Here is a 16,787-nt window from a genome sequence, read left to right on the forward strand (position 1 = left end):
AATAGTTTTTAATTCAATTCTGAATACTTGAGGGCTGAAACACAAATAATAAGCAAGTAAATATTTTAAAACCAATTACTATAATTCATCACACTTAAAATCCTACCAAACTAAAAACTGAAGAAAAATTCCTTAAGCTGATAATAATAAAAACAACAAAAAGCTAAACAAACGAACATGTATAACATACTTACTGTTATCAGTTTAAGAGATTAAAATATGTAATTTTAAACAGACAACATACAGAATATCCTCAATATATAGTTTTTCTTAAAAAACATAACAAAATATACCAAATCTTTTATAGGTTAAAAACAGTTTTAAAAAATGCAAGACATGAAAGAAGACCTAAAATGAATAGAGATAAATCATGCTTATGAATTAAAATTTTTAATATCATAATATCTGCACCCCAATGTTCTTAGCAGCACTATATACAATTAGCCAAGACATGGAAGCGCCTAAATGTCCATTAACAGATGGCTGGATAAGGAGTTGTGGTATAGTTATACAATGGAATACTATTCAGCCATAAAAGAGAGTAAAATAAGCCATTTGCAGCAACATGGATGGACCTAGAGATTGTCATTCTAAGTGAAGCATGCCAGAATGAGAAAAAAAATACCGTATGATATCACTTATATACAAAATCTAAAAAAAGAAAAAAGAGAACACTAATGAACTCATCTACAAAACAGACATAGACTTGCAGACATAGTAAACAATCTTATGGTTATCAGGGAAAAGGGGGTGAGAAGGGATAAATTTGGGAGTTTGAGATTTGCAAATGTTAGCCACTTTATATAAAAATAGATTAAAAAAACAAATTTCTTCTGCATAGCACAGGGAACTATATTCAATATCTTGTAATAATAACCTTTAATGAAAAAGAATATGAAAATGAATATATGTATATGTATGCATGACTGGGACATTGTGCTGTACAACAGAAATTGACACATTGTAACTGACTATACTTTAATTAAAAAAAGAAAAAAATGCCAAGTTAATGTACTGATTCAAATGCAATGAAAAACTATCCCATTTTTTCACTGGAAATTGACACAACATTGTAAACTGACTATAATTCAATAAAATAAAATTTTTTTTAAAAATAATTTTTTTTTTTACTTGGAGACCTGAGTCTAACATTTATTGAGCGATCAGAGGCCAAGAATGGCAAAGTCATTACTAAAACAGAACCAAAGGAGTGGGATGTGCATGACTAAATACCAAGGCTTACTATAAAGCTGTGGTGAATGACAGTGAGAGGCACGAGTACCAGGAATAGAAGACTTCTCCAAGGAATACAACAGAAAGCCAGGAAATAAACACACACACACACACACACACACACAGATAATTCATTTTGATTTCAAAACTGGTTTATCAGTCAGTAGGAAAAAGCTATTGCTCTAGGCCAACTGGTCGTCCACATGGGACAGTCTGACACTAGATGTTCCCCTCACGCCCTGCAGAAAAATGAACATCAGGTGAGTCACCCTTCATGACGAAACCCAGCCACAGCCGAGCTATCCAATACACTACTCAGTAGCCACATGAGGCTATCTAAATCTGAACGTAAGTTAATTAAAATTACATTTAAAAATTCAGCTTCTCAGTCACACTATGTACATTTCAAGGGCTCAACGGCAGCACGTGGTTAGTGGCTACCATATTGGACGGTGCCACATATAAAATATTTGCACCAGGGTAGAAGAGTCTGTTGGGTAGTGCTGAGGGACAGTCAGGATAGTATCTTTATGACCTTAGGGTTGGCAAGAGCTATATTAAGCAAGGAATAACAAATTAAACAAACACAAAAGATGACATTAACTCATAAATTCAGCTATTAAAATTCAAAACCATTTATCAAAAGACACTATATAGGAAATGAAGAAGAAAGCCTTTTTTTTTTTAATTTTTATTATTACTTTTCTAGTGGAGATACTGGGGATTGAACCCGGGACCTTGTGCATGCTAAGCACATGCTCTACCACTGAGCTATACCCATCCCCCGAAGAAGAAAGCCTTAATTTGAAAAAAGGCATTTGTAATATACATATACAGAATATATGGGGTATATAAAGAGCCTCTTTAAGCAATAGAAAGATAATCCCCCCCAAAAAATGGACAAAAGACTTATCAGGTACTTCATTCTTTTTGATGACCAAAAAGGTAATTACAGTGTGATTTATCTTATCAATATATAGTAGATTAGAATGAAATGTTTGACAGATTTCTGTGTTCTATTTTAAATCACCAATTTCTATGTTCTATTTTAAAAGAGGAACAACAACCTATTTTTCAGCCTGGAAGGAAGATTATACTAGTTTGGACAGCATCCCAGCAACATATAAGTAGGCTGATAGTAATGTTTGAACATGTAATTAAATAGATGTGTCTAATGTTAGCTTATCCTTAATTAAAAGACAGTTCTCTAGCTCATTTAGTAATTTATCTTTACCTTATTTGAGCACACATACTTGGGAAGCACATAGTACATTTACGCCACCTTCTCACTCTACATGTAGACTGTGGTGGTGACTAAGGCATTAATTTTACATTTACTTCAATCAGAAGAATCAGAGGACACAAAGATGTGTGTGATTGGAGGGTGTAATGGAAAAAGTAGATATAGTTACACACATACGAGGAAATACTGAAAACGCAACTGAAATGCAGGTTCCTCAAAGCAAAGAAATTTTCATCCCTGAACTGACATGAACAGGGACATCTTTGTGTCCCATCCTCCTCCTAATCCTCCCCAAATGAACAGGATTTTTAAAAAACTACACTTTCCTAGGTTCTGCATAAAAGAAGTTTTCCTATTTTATTAAGACAAATTTTTAAAACTGATGTTTATGTACCTTAAATATTGAAACAAAAGTACTCTCATACCACATACCCAAGTGGTCTAACGTGCACCAAGTCTTAGTTTTAACCAAATTGTAAGAGAAGCATTAAAGGACTTTTGACCTTTTATTCTGGCATGTTGTAAAACAATAACAATACTAAGCAACTTCAAAACAATTTAAACTACCTATCAATTAGTGCCACAAAGTACCAAGAGTAACATGCGCTAGTTTGATCACAGACAGGGCAGTGTGAGTATGGGCCAATGATTCTAGAAGTTGACTCAGTTTGTCAGAAAGAAATAGACAGCAGGGAACACTGTGTGGATCCCAAGATACCCTGATATGATTTCACCTCTCAAGGTCCTTGTAATCTAAGAATGAGAGGAAAGCAACTAGTAGCTTGGCAATTTCGGTACCAGGTAATTAGCGTTAGACAGTTGCACAAAGAATGAGACATTCAAGTCAGATTAAATATTAGAGAACATATGACTATCAATAGTAATAATTAGGAAGAATTTATACCACGAATGAGGGTTATGGTCCAATCAACAGACAGTGCGTGGTGGTTGATGGCCTGAAGGCTAGGTAGACTAGAAGTCACCACAACACTATCCACTCTAGGGCAGCAGGATTTCAAGGATCCCTCTTCCCAGAGAATAGTGTAAAGAACATGGCAGCGATCCTCACAGAGGACTGGGGAGCCAGATTTCTACAATCAATAGCCAGTAGCCCTAGTAACAGAAGAACATGGAATTGGGAAACTCAAGTTCCTGAATGCAGGCATGTAACTCCCATTACAAGAGAAAAAAAAAAAATAGAGAGAGACGTCTACTCGACCTGAGAGAACACTGGGTCAACCATGTGGACCAGGTCTTGAACCCTGTTGTTGGGAAACACTCCTAAAGCTAATCCCCCCAACTGTCCGTAATGGGGCACCCCATTCCGGCTTGGCCTCACCACTTCCTAGGACCCTGGGCAGCAATTGTTTAATTACATGTTCTGCCTCTATTCAGATTAGCCTGAAACACCAGATTATGTTTGGGTTGGGCTCGTAAATACAATCAGCGGGCCAACTGCAGAGTTGAGGAAAGCAGACAAAAGGCCATAAACTCAGAAATAGGTGCAAAGGGAAATTTTTTTTTTAAAGTAGTATTATGAATAATAAAAACTCAACATATTTCTCCCAGTTTAGAGGGGGTAACTTTTTGTGCATAATTTTATGTTCTGATGAACAATGTGGCTCCCTTTTGAGATGTATTCTTTTTGTACATTGGATTTCTCTTCTTCACAAATGTTTGCCTCCTTCTTGTTCCTCCGCCGCACATGCTCTGACTCATTTTCTCTGGCTGATTTCCTGTTTTCTGTCCCTCCCGAAGGAGACACACGTTCCTAATTCTATATTGTTTCCACAGTGATGAAAGTGCAGATAATGTTCTTGCAAAACCAAGAGCAGGAAGTGATCAGAAGGGCCTTAGTCAACAACTTTTCTGGCTAATGAAAATGCCAAGAGAAATGTAACAACTTCTCGAGCACCACACGACAAAAACTGTTCTAAACCCATAGGAAAGGCCACTTGATTGATGTCTGTATCCTTAATATTATTTCTAATGCAGAGCACATTGTGCTGTCTTCATATGTAACTTTTCATAAACATACCTCATCATAAATTCAATAATGACTTGCACCATTTCAGAGGAAAAGGCTCCGGAAGTAAATAATTTCTAAGTTGTTCTGCTTTGCATCTAGAATGCCAGTAATGAATCTACAACACTGAGAGTTCTTCACTAAGCAAAACTTAGAGTAACATGGCTAATCAAACCTGTGTCACAGGCAGAGATCTATGGTTGCAAGGAGTCAAAATCCACTCAACGTACCTTAAGGAAAAGAAGACAGAGGGGAAAAAAAAAAGTTTCAACACAGAACTCAACTGTAGAGTTGTTAAGTAGCTGTTTTCTCTGTCTGAGCAGGTCAGATGCTAAGAGTATGATCTAAGTGATAAAATGTGGAATCTGAGGTTAGAGTGTCTAATCTCAAACGTTATCTCTATTATTTACTAACTTTGTGAATTTTGGTGAGTCATTTAATGCCTCAGTGACTTGGTTTTTTTTTTTTTTTCTTTTTCCTTTTTTTTTTTTTTTTTTTTTTTGGTAAAAAAGTAGTAACAGTACTTACAGATTGAACAAGGTAAACACATGTAAAGTTCTTAGGAGCGTGCCTGAGACAGTAGGCACTCGATGAATGCAAGTCATTGTGATACCGTGATTATAACTGCTTGTTTTGGGCACAGGCTCCACCTTCTCTCTGCCTGGCAGCTCCCTCCCTTTGCACATGCCCGGGCAGAGCTGCCAAATCAGAGTTGATACTTTCTTACAAATTCAGTGCCCATCACTTCTGATTTCCGCAGTCGCATCACGTGATGTACGCATGCTTACCTTCCCAAGGGCGGTGGATAAGAAAGATCTGCCTTTCTGATAGGACTGTTTCTAATTCATAAATTAATAAAATTTGCAGGTACTTTCCCTCTAGGGCTAACATTAAAATAAATTTACTAACAAAGGAAGCTGGCCAGGGAAAACATGAGCTGCTTGGAAGATGGTAAGTTCACTGGATGCCTGCAAAGTTATCAGTTGAAGCTAGATAATCACTTTTCATGGACTCAGTACGATTAATACACTGGGTGAAATAATGAGCTAAGTAACCTCTAAGTTTCTATGAGTTCATGAGTCAATTTATACAGATTGTGTAAAATATCTTCAATATAAATCTGCAATTTAAATTTGCCTTTGTTTGAATCCTACAAATCTGAAGAGGAAATGGGGAATGCCTGGAAAATCGGATTGCATAAAGGTTAAATATCCATTTCAATGGAAAGTATCTGATAAAATCTTCATGTTAAAGTAAGAAGTCACTCAAAAGGTTTAAAGGCTCACTTCAGATACATCGAACAGTTTTTAAGGTAGTTGAGAAATTTTAAAATTTTATATAATACAATTCCCATGAAAACTTTCTTTAAAATCAAGTGTTGTAAATGGGAATACATAGGACCAGATAAAAATATATAAATCACAAAATTATATCAGCATAAAATTCTACACAGAAGGCACAGCGAACTTCCAAGTAAAACATCATTTCTATTATCAAAGATATTATTTATTGTATCAAAATTCATGGTAGATATGTGATTCCCACAAAACCAAGAAGAAAGTGAGCTGCAAGTAGGAAGATGATGGTGTTTAGTCATCAAAAGTCATAACCACTTCTCTTTGGAAGTTCTTGACCTTAATATCTATGTTATTAAGAAGGGAAGATTATGAAGAAGGGAAGATTACACACAGTAAGTATGATTACTGAGCAATTAATACTGTCAACTGCCACGCATTTTGGACTTGGAGGGGAACATTCTACTTTAAAAGAATTAGCTTTGCACAATCTTCATTTTCATTACCCTGAGGGGTGCAGGAAATGTGGAAGGAAAGTCCAGTGTGCTTTTTCAGTAGACTGGCAAGCGTTAGTCAAAATTCAGGAAACTTGTTCTTGTGCTTGAATGCAGGTGACTTTTACTCATCTTTTAGCCCCATTACTGAGTACAGCAATACTTTCCATTTCATTGGTCTTAGTCATGCTAGAAAGTATGGAGGGAGATTATGTGCAAACACAATTAGCAAAAAAGAAAAAAAAAAAAACCTTAAGCATCTGTATTTTAAAATCTATAATAAGATAGCAATTTATGTTGGTTAGCCATGTGGTTTAATAAATGTTTGCGTATGTGCTGTATGGAATAACGCCTTAGAATATGGTGAGAAAACGATTTAGGGATGCTGAGCTATGTGTTTAAGGAAACCCGTGCAGTCTACTTAACAGGTAAGGATATAAACGGCATTGACAATTAAGCAACGCAGTGATAACGGCCACAAGGTATAAAGCAATGCTATAGCTGCAAAAGGAAAGATACATGGGTTACAGATATCAGTGAATGGTTCCAACATTTTTTCCCTAATATTTCTGCAATACACAATAAGTATCTTTGCTTCCTATGAGGCAACACACACACACACACACACACACACACACACACACACATGCACACAAAACCCTCAAAATTATGCAGAATTTACTCAGTTAGTTAACAATAGTAAACTAAAGCTACATTTCAGTAATTAAGAGCTTTTACCAGCAAGAGTTCAACATTTCAGAATGCCTCTAAGTATGATGTGGTAATCCCTAGAAATAAGGGGAACCAGATGTCAGTAAAATAATGTTTTTCTAATGAATAAAACCTCAAGGTTTGGGAAGGCAGAGTGATTCTATGAATAATAAACAAAATAATGATAGTGAACTCACATGGAAACTGTTCGCTTAGTCCCTAATAATGAAGTTATATTTAAACTACTTTGAGCAAATTAGGCCAGACCCCAGGTCTTAACAATTAATTCCCCACCTCAAAAATGCCATATATCGTTCTGCTTTTATTATTGTTTATTATATCAATATTAAAATCTCAGTAACCCATATGATCTTGATGTTATCATGAAAACTGGGACAGCAGCTGCCTGCATGGGTACACATTGTAAAATACCTCAGAATACGTCACGCGTTTGAACTATGACAATGAAATCCAAATTTAGTCACTCCTCAGGCACATGTGGGACTTTATAGATAATACTTTCAAAATCCTATTTTCTTTAAACACAAAGGTCTTTCTTCAAGGTGTTATTTCCTAAATGGTGTTCCATTAAATTCCAGTTCTGTGAAATTTCTTTCAAAAATGGCATCTGTTGTAAGTTTGGAGAATTCTGAACTTAGCCACTGCCTGAATGGACTATAGTGTGAAGGCTCGTGTCTGTCCAAAGCCACACAGCATTGTGTGAGAGCGTTAATAATGACAGAGGGGAAGGATGCATGTACGGACTGAGAAGAAGGCATTCTGCCTTTATCAATCTTATAAATGTGTGTTAATTAATTTAGCTGATATATTCATGTGACTAAAGACCTGCAGAACAGAGCAATATATGCAGATTAACATTTTGATTTCCTTCTTTATGGAGAAATGGACCTAACAATAATGCTATAAAATAGAAATGATTTCATTCATACTACATATTAGCTCAAACTATTACACGCAAGGAAAAAAAAATCTAGACTAATTATTTAATAGTTAACCAGCCACTGCTCCGAAGAATACATTTATGCCACAATAGATGACAATTAAAATCTACAAAATCTCACTGATTTCAGGTAAATTCTCAAGCAGAAGATGACTTTTAACTGGGTAATGATGCTAGAAAATATGCTATTAAGTATAACAGTGAAAATGAGTTCCAGTTACCTTTTAAATAATGAAAGTTACAGGAAATGTGGAAATATATTACGTGTAGCTTAGCTCTCCTCATATAATGGGCTTATTCTGGAGATTCCTTTAATTTCCCTGGACTACTTTCTTCCAGAATAAAAGTGATCCAGCTTCCCTTCCTTATTCTACTGAACAATATTTTTCACTCTTATTAAGAGCTGACTTGAACTTCAATAAAAATATATATATGCAAAAAACCCCGAAAACAAAACATTGTAAACTGACTATACTTCAATAAAAAATATATATACATCAAAAAAAACCCAAAAAACACATTATAAACTGACTATAGTTCAATTAAAAAAAAAATATATATAAAAATAAATAGTTGACTTGAGACAATATAAGTAACTAAATAATAGAATCGAGTTAAGTCTAAAGATGACAGTTATTTTTACATGAGAAGAGGCAAATAAGGTAACTTAAAAATCAAGTCAGAGTATCTCCTTTTTTGTGTTTATGAAAAATACCTGTTGGAATTTTTTTCATTTAAAAAACTAAAGCATCCACCAAAATTTAAAATAAATTCAGGAAAAGCTAAAAGCTTACTTATAGATGATAAATGCAAATTCGACACTGTTCGTGGTCTACCCAGAATATCTGCGTTGCATGACAAATGATTTTTGCTCTTGTCTAATTTTTTTTTGCTTTTAGTTTTGTTCAAAGCAAATGCTAAAATGGTTTGGTCAGAAGCAAAAGAGAGCATTCCGGTAAAAAGATGTCATTTAGGTACTATCAGAGTGCTCCGTACCTTCAGTAAATACTTGAATAAGTGATTGCAATTCTGTTCTATAAGTAAAATGCTGGACAATGAAACCCCTACTCTATGTAGTTAGAGCTAAAGGTTACAAGCCCGGGGTGGCGAAGCCCACAGGCCAGCTACTGCAGGCATCACGCTGTGGCTTGTCCTTTACGCTTTTCTTTGTCCGTCTGGCTGCTGGCAACTGTTAGGTTCCCATGATTATTATTTGCAGTTTCCCCTTCCAGTTAAACCAAAGGGCATTTCAGGGAACAGTCACTAGGTGCTGGCCAGAGTCAACGCCAAAATCCAACAGAGTCAAGTCACGGAACAGGAGCCAGCCCAGGGTCCAAGGTGAGGCAACAAGCAGGCTGCGACAGGCGCATCTTTTTAGCCTCCCTGGCACTTGAAAGTTCACAGCTAAACCCACACCTTCTGTGTAAGGTAAAGCCCAGAAGGCACAAACGTCAGCGGCACAGGTGTCTTCACGTTGCTTAGGACACTGTGTGAGCAACACACCAAAGGCGGACTTCTGGGGCCGCAGCAACACCAGCCATGACCCTCCAAGAACAGAAAAGTCGCCAAAGATAGGAACGGCCGGTCACTCTGCTGCTATCATCACCGGCCCCCCGCCTGACTACACAGTGTACTCGCTTCACCGAGGCGACAAACGCTGCATCTGACTGCTTGCCAGCCTTGGCACACACCTCTCTCCACATACCTGTTTTCAGTTCTATCAGAAAATTAGTCCTACAAGAGATTGTGGGGGAAAAAAAAGGTAAAAGTCAATGTCGAGTGAAGGAAAATAAATTTTTAACTAGTGATCACCGGCATACCGGAAACAGAAATCCCACTGTAAAACTGAGAAGTTATATGGTTGCGTGTGTTTTTATTTTCAGATTTCTAGGAACTTGGGAGAATCTGCAGGAATGTAGAGAGAGAGAGATGGCTGTATGGGCAGATAATATATAATTTTAAAAAACAGTTTGATTCTCTAATGAAATAAAGCTTAAAAATCATGGCACTTCAACCACCTTAGATTATTCCGACGCCTTTTAATAACATTAGGAGTGTATCAGAGCCACTTCTTTTGAAACCATTAATGATTGGATTATAAAAAATGCTCCTTTTCAGGAGCCAAAACAGTGTATGCAGAAACTTCTCTCACCCTAATAGACTATTTGGGGCTATCATATTTGTTTAATTCGAGATTAATTAATAATTCTTAATAGGTTTATTTGGTCGTGATCCTAGTATTTTCAACTTGAATCTCTAGCTCCACCTTTGTGGAAGAGGCCCTGTGCATACCAGGAATGCCTGATTTGCATAACTTCTCTTTGTCTGAATTATTGGCCTTAGGCTCTTGGTTTTGGTTAAACTACAAGTTAAATACCATACATTGTCTACGAAATAGGTGGTTTATGGTCTTAAACTGCCCATATAAGTGTTCAATTAACAACAGAGCGTTTCCTGTTTTCCCCTTCCAACTCTCTCCTATAAAATACCATTCAGTAGGCGGTAATAACACATGATAATTTCCTCACACCTCCTTGATTGGATATCTTTTTGGAGTCAAGGAAGGGACACTTTAATTGCAAGGCACAAATTACATTCTCTTGTCAGCTGTGAAGAAGTCCCACTCACACTGTAAGAGTATTAGCCACGATAAACAAGACACAGCGTTCAATTCAACTGCCTCAAGTTCTAAAGCACGCAGTACCTCAATCACGTACTTTGACGTTGTCTTCCAATGAAAGAAATACATTTTAAACATGTATGCTGGAGACTTCAAGGTGCTACCACTGAATGTCCCTGTTGCAATCACAGGCTATGCCAAAGAGCTAAACTGCTTAGAAGTGGGGATTCCTCAGTCCTTTGAAATGGGTTTAAGATGAACCCTTACAACAAATTTCAAGTCATAATGAAGTTATGGTATTTTGATGAACCAGTTATTACCAAGATTCTTTTTTTCAGATGTGAATAGTTTTCCTTATTAAGGTATAACTGGAGTTGAATATATCTGTTTAAAAAAGCATACTCGAGTGCTCAAAAAAGTAAAACAATATTCAAATCCCAATTTATTTGAACATAATTCAATAGTGTTACCCATGTCTACTTGATTTCTTGATCCCAACATCAGTCCTACCGTATGCAGTTCACAGAGCTGAGGTTTTTGAAAGAAGGATTATGTTTGTGTGCTATGGTCTGAATGTTTGCGGCCCCTCAAACTCATGATCAAATCTTAATGCCCAATGTGATGGTCATAGGAGGTGAGGCCTTGGTGAGGTGTGTAGGTCATAAGGGTGGAGCCCTCATGAATGGGATTAATCCTCTTTTAAAGACCCCACAGAGCTCCAGAGTCCCTCCCACCATGCCAGGAAACAACTAGAAGTCTCCTGCCGAGAAGCAGGCTCTCACCCAATCACACTGGCACACCAGTCTCTGACTTCCAACTTCCAGAACCATGACAAATACATTTACTGTTGTTTACAAGCTGCCCAGTCTGAGGTCTTTGGTCATAGCAACCCGAACAGACTAAGACAATGTAGAAGAGGGACCAAGGACAATTTTGTCAACATTTTTCTTGTCCTTTTAATTTTTTCATTTTTTTTTTGAGAGAGAATTCCAGGTGTAATTTTGATATTTAAAAATATTGCTTTTTAAAAACTAACACATTTTTAGAAAGACGGAATCCTAAGTATTTCCCTTTTATCTTCCCCATGATTTATTTTCTCTATAAAACGTGTGTGCAAAAAGGGAGGATTCTACCTCTGTCCGGGAAGAGTATATGGAACAGGGGGAGAAGTGTGCATTTTGGACGTAGACCTTTGTTACTGAACCCACATGGGATATCAGATGCTTCGCCTCCATCCTAAATGAGTGACAACGATGCCAGATGCCCAGGTTATAGGGCTGTTGAAGTTCTCAGATAATGACTTTCAGGATTATGTGAGCTGGTATGCATCAAGCCCACAGCCTTGCCTCTGACACACAGCCAGCACCAAGGATGACGTGTGCTTTCTCCTTCCCCTTTTCCAATTCCAAAAATCTGAGTGTGTAAATCCTTACGACACCAAGAGAATACCAAAAAATCACAGCTTTAAATTTAGATTTCATACACCAGCATTCAGTGTCTGAATACACAGCTGAGGAGGCTTCAGCAGTATTGTTTCAAGACAAGAGCTAGTAAGAGGCCTAAGAATATGTGAAATAATTTAAAATAGATCATAGATTGAGAAAGTTGGATGGAACATTCACTCTAAATGAAAGTGAATGATCAAACAGGCATAGTAATTTTGATCATCGATACTAAAGTATCCCAATGAACAGTAATAATTAGGTTTCTAAACATTTAAAATAAGATTTTTTTTTTAAATTGGTGATATAGCTATAGAAGAGTATACTCTCTTTTTTTGGAACATTTGAAAACAAATGTAGATAATGGGCCACATAGCTTACTGAGATAAGAGTAATAAAACTGTATCATTGATAAAAAAAAAACTTAAAACAAAAATTTGCATGTGTCCTTATCAAAGTATTTTTTTTCTTAAATTATAGCATATATTACTAAGAAAATTAACAATAAAAGAGGAACTAATTTTTAGATGAGCTTAAGAGCTGACACCTGTAAATCTCCCCGTAGCAGGCCACTGCTGGGTGTAATTAATGTTCTCCCCAGGGCACAGTGGCCAGGACTCTCCACAGAGATGCTAATGTGACCCATGGGGGACAGACTTATATTTTCTTATACTCCCTGAGGCTTCTTCTGAATCATTCACCTTTTCCTATCTACTTACTATGTTGTCATATCAATTAGCGACATGCAAATTTTCCTGCAGTATCTGCTGCTTTTTGAGTTCAGACGTAGAAACTGGTGTTAAGTTGCATCAACTCTGTTTTTCTTCTGCAAGGGGCCATGGCTTTAGGAAAATGCATTCTAGCATTTTGTGGCTACACTGAAGACACCAGGCAATAAGTAACTGGGGCCTACATGAATATTAAGAAGGGGTACTATGGAAAAAGGAGGGAAAAAAAGAGGACATTACAAACAACTGACCATTAACTAAGAGCTATGGACAGAAAGTGACAGAAGCAAGAGAAACAGAGAGAAAGGATACAGAAAGTTCACGTCCAATAAAATACCAGTATTTTCAATAAAAATCTGTAGAAGAATTTGTAATGAAAGCCAGCAAGTTTTATAAAAATATGGCACAATGTTTTCAAAAGAAAAGAAGTCACATAATAGAACAAATTGGCAAATTCACTTTTTAAAAAAATTTCTGAAAATCCATTTTTGTCTATGTCCTAGCTCCAAAAGTTCCTCTTTTTAAAAAAGTCAATCTCTTGGTCACATTAGATAAAAATGGTCTATTTACCATCATTGCCGTCTAAAGGCAATTATTTGTTCCATCTGTTCCTTAGTGTTCTCTTCTGTAAAATGGGAATAATAACCTCTACCTCATTGGGCTATTGTAAATTCTTAATGACATTAAGTACAAAAAGCCCTTGACACAGCGCTGGCACTTAGCTGTGTGCTCCATAGCTGGTGTGGTTTTTATTATAACTAGTCATTAGCAAAATGATTAATATATGTCCAGCACGCATGTATTTTAAGGAGGTAGAGATAAGATGTGAGAAAAAGATAAAATTCTCTGTCTTCAACAGAAAATAATCAATTTTATCAAGTGAATAAATGTTCTAGATCAGTGATCTTCCATAGGGACTATCGTTTAGTCTCACAGATCACTGAGTGAAACAAAAATCTTATCTTTCACCAATTGATTCAAACATCTCAACAAGTTTAAAAATCACAGTTCTCGATGGATACTTACAAAAGGGATACTCAAAGACAAATGGTTTTAATAGTATATGAATCATGTACAGTAATATGATCCTCATACTCCAGCACGTTTGTATTTAGCTATGAGTTTTTTGCTTTTACTTTTGAGTTTTGTGGCTCTTAGAATGACCATCTCCTCATTTCACTTAAAGGCTATCCATTTCTCAGCTCCAAAACATTTCCACTTCTTTCATTAAAGCCTTTGATTCTTTCATTACATAGTAAAGTTTCCTTCTTCTGGAATCCTAGAGCAGGGGTCAACAAATATTCTTCTCTAAAGTGCCAGACACTAAATGTTTTAGGATTTGCAGACTTAAGTCACAACTACTAAACTATATCTGTAGTAGGCAGCCACAGAAAATATGGATAAAGAAGTTGTGGTATATTTATACAATGGAATATTACTCAGCCATAAAAAATAATAAAACAATGCAGCAACATGCATGGACCTAGAGATTGTCATTATAAGTGAAGTAAGCTAGAAAGAGAAAGAAAAATACCATGTGATATCACTTATATGTATGTGAAATCTAAAAAAAAAAAAAAAAGACAAATGAACTTATTTACAAAACAGAAACAGACTCAAAGACTTAGAAAACAAACTAATGGTTACCGGGGGGAAGGGGATAGGATAAATGGGAGTTTGAGATTTGCAGATACTAACTACTATATATAAAATAGATAAACAACAAGTTTATACTATATAGCACAGGGAACTACATTTAATATCTTGTAGAAATCTATAATGAAAAAGAATATGAAAACAAATATACGTATGTATATGTATGACTGAACTATTTTGCTGGACACCAGAAATTGACAAAACATTGTAAAAAACTGACTGTATTTCAATTAAAAAAAAGGAAAGAAAAAAAGAGAAAGAAATGGGTGTGTCTGTACTCCAGAAAAACTTCATGAAAACAGGTAGCAGGCTAGATGTGGCCCAAGGGCGATTTATAGTGTGTCAGACTCTGTTGTAGACAATCACTGCTCTCTTGTCATTTTATTTTGACGCTCGATCCCACTCTGGATTGTACCTTTAACTGCACGTGCACAGAGAATGTCTCTAAAACTACAGTCTCCTTAGGGGGTCAGGAAAGATGTCTTATACATAACCTTTCCAGAGTACGTCATAGAGCAATGCTTAAGTACTTCCTGGTTGAGTTGATTTAAGATACAGGAGCAAGACCTCCTTGCCATTAGCATCCTACCTGCATTGAAACATCTACCAAGATGCTGACTCTGGGGGTTCTCTAATGGGCAGCCTCACCTTCTAGAGTCTTTATCTGGAAATGAATACAATCTATCCTACTTGGTAATAAGGAGGAACAGACATCCTATTTCTAAAAGATCAGGCACATAGGAATCACTTAAATGGTATCAATAATTATGTTGGCATATGTTTGTACCTTAACATGAACAAACATCTCTAAGTTGTGATAATAGAATGATTAGTCTTTCTCCTTGTCACAGCTTTTACATGTGCTTATGTGCACTACTAATCCTAAGTGGAAAATAAGGAATTCCCATTTTAAAATTCCCTCGGGATGTAGTCCTAATGGACATTATTAACTGTGGCTAAGTGAAAAATCCAGCACTTTTATATTCTGCAGCATCAAAATCTGTGTTGAGTGACTTCTTATTCATGCCAAACACCAGAGTTTTGCCTACATGGGAAAGACCCACATCATTGTCAAGTCAATGACTTCTTGTTATTGTTTTATAAATCTCCTATTTGGCTCAGGCTGTGAACAGTAATATAATTCGTAACTATTTGTGCACTAGAGAAAATTCGTCAAGAACAAAGAGACTCTGCCTCAAAATGCACCAAAAATATTGGTAGAGATAAAAGTAAAATGATTATGATTACCACTTATAAATTCCCCACATCACTTACGTACTCGCCCACATCCCCATGATATAGGTTTTACTGTTTCCGTTTTTAAAAATGAGGAAACTGGGGCTCTGAAGTAGTTTATATATCTTGATTTTGGTTAAACAGCTAAGATGTGGCTAAGTCAACATTCCTTTGAGGTCTGTCTATCTATCCACAAAGCCTCTGATCCAATATGTGACACCAAGATGGAGAAAAAAAAAAAAGGGAAAAAGAAGAGACAGAACTACAGAAGGAGACAGATTATAGAGTGAAGATGACACTAAAGGTCTACAAACAGTTGACTGAAGGACATAAATTGCTTAACTTTCCTTTAAGAATATGTTCCATCATTTGGGTGACTCAAGACTGAAAGGAGTTTACCTGTTTTATTCACAGCCATCTCTAACATCTCAAATGGTGTCTGGAGCACAGTGGATGAATAAATAGATTTTATTAAAGGTTTACATTCTCCAGCTTGAAATATGTCAGAGGCTTTATTCAAAACCCCACTTCACTGCAGATCTGACGTATACACATCCATAAAAATCCTCCAGACCCTACTGTATTTATGTCCCCATTGGGGTATCCACAGGAATCCCACCACCCCATGCACACTGCACCCCCACCATCTTGCTGCCTGCACTGAAAGAATAACATCTTGGATTTACCCTTTCTCCAGTCCTAATGGTTCTCCAGCCTCCCTGTGTCCATAAGCAATAAGAGGTCATTACTTTCTCTTAAGCTTCTTAGTTTGGTTCCAGATATTTCCTTCAAATAGTAAGGAAGTCTTATCATTCTGCTAACTCTGTGTTTTAATAGATCAAGACCCATTATACTTGACTAGTCTTTTTCCCCCCCAACATTTCTCAAACTTCCTTCCTCTAGAATCTTTTAAGATCCACTCCAAAATTAAACATTTTCAAATACTAATATTGAGAAGGTGTACTGTGGTTTATGGATTCAAGTCCAGACTCTCCACTGGTAAGATGTACAGACCTTGGGCAATACACTTAACCTCTGGGCCCTAACTCCTTCTTCTGTAAAATGAGGCTCATAATAATGCTTCCTCATAAGATTTGGAGGATTAAATTTACTTCAAATATATAAAATGAACATTTAGAATG

General features: G+C 36.4%; 1 protein-coding gene across 3 annotated transcripts in view; it reads right to left on the reverse strand.

Annotated features, from left to right (window-relative positions):
- Positions 1-16,787, reverse strand: part of SLC16A7 (solute carrier family 16 member 7) — a 143,927-nt gene that overhangs the window by 120,336 nt on the left and 6,804 nt on the right. The window lies entirely within an intron of this gene.

This window comes from Camelus dromedarius, chromosome 11 (assembly GCF_036321535.1).
Source record: "Camelus dromedarius isolate mCamDro1 chromosome 11, mCamDro1.pat, whole genome shotgun sequence".
NCBI lineage: Eukaryota > Metazoa > Chordata > Mammalia > Artiodactyla > Camelidae > Camelus > Camelus dromedarius.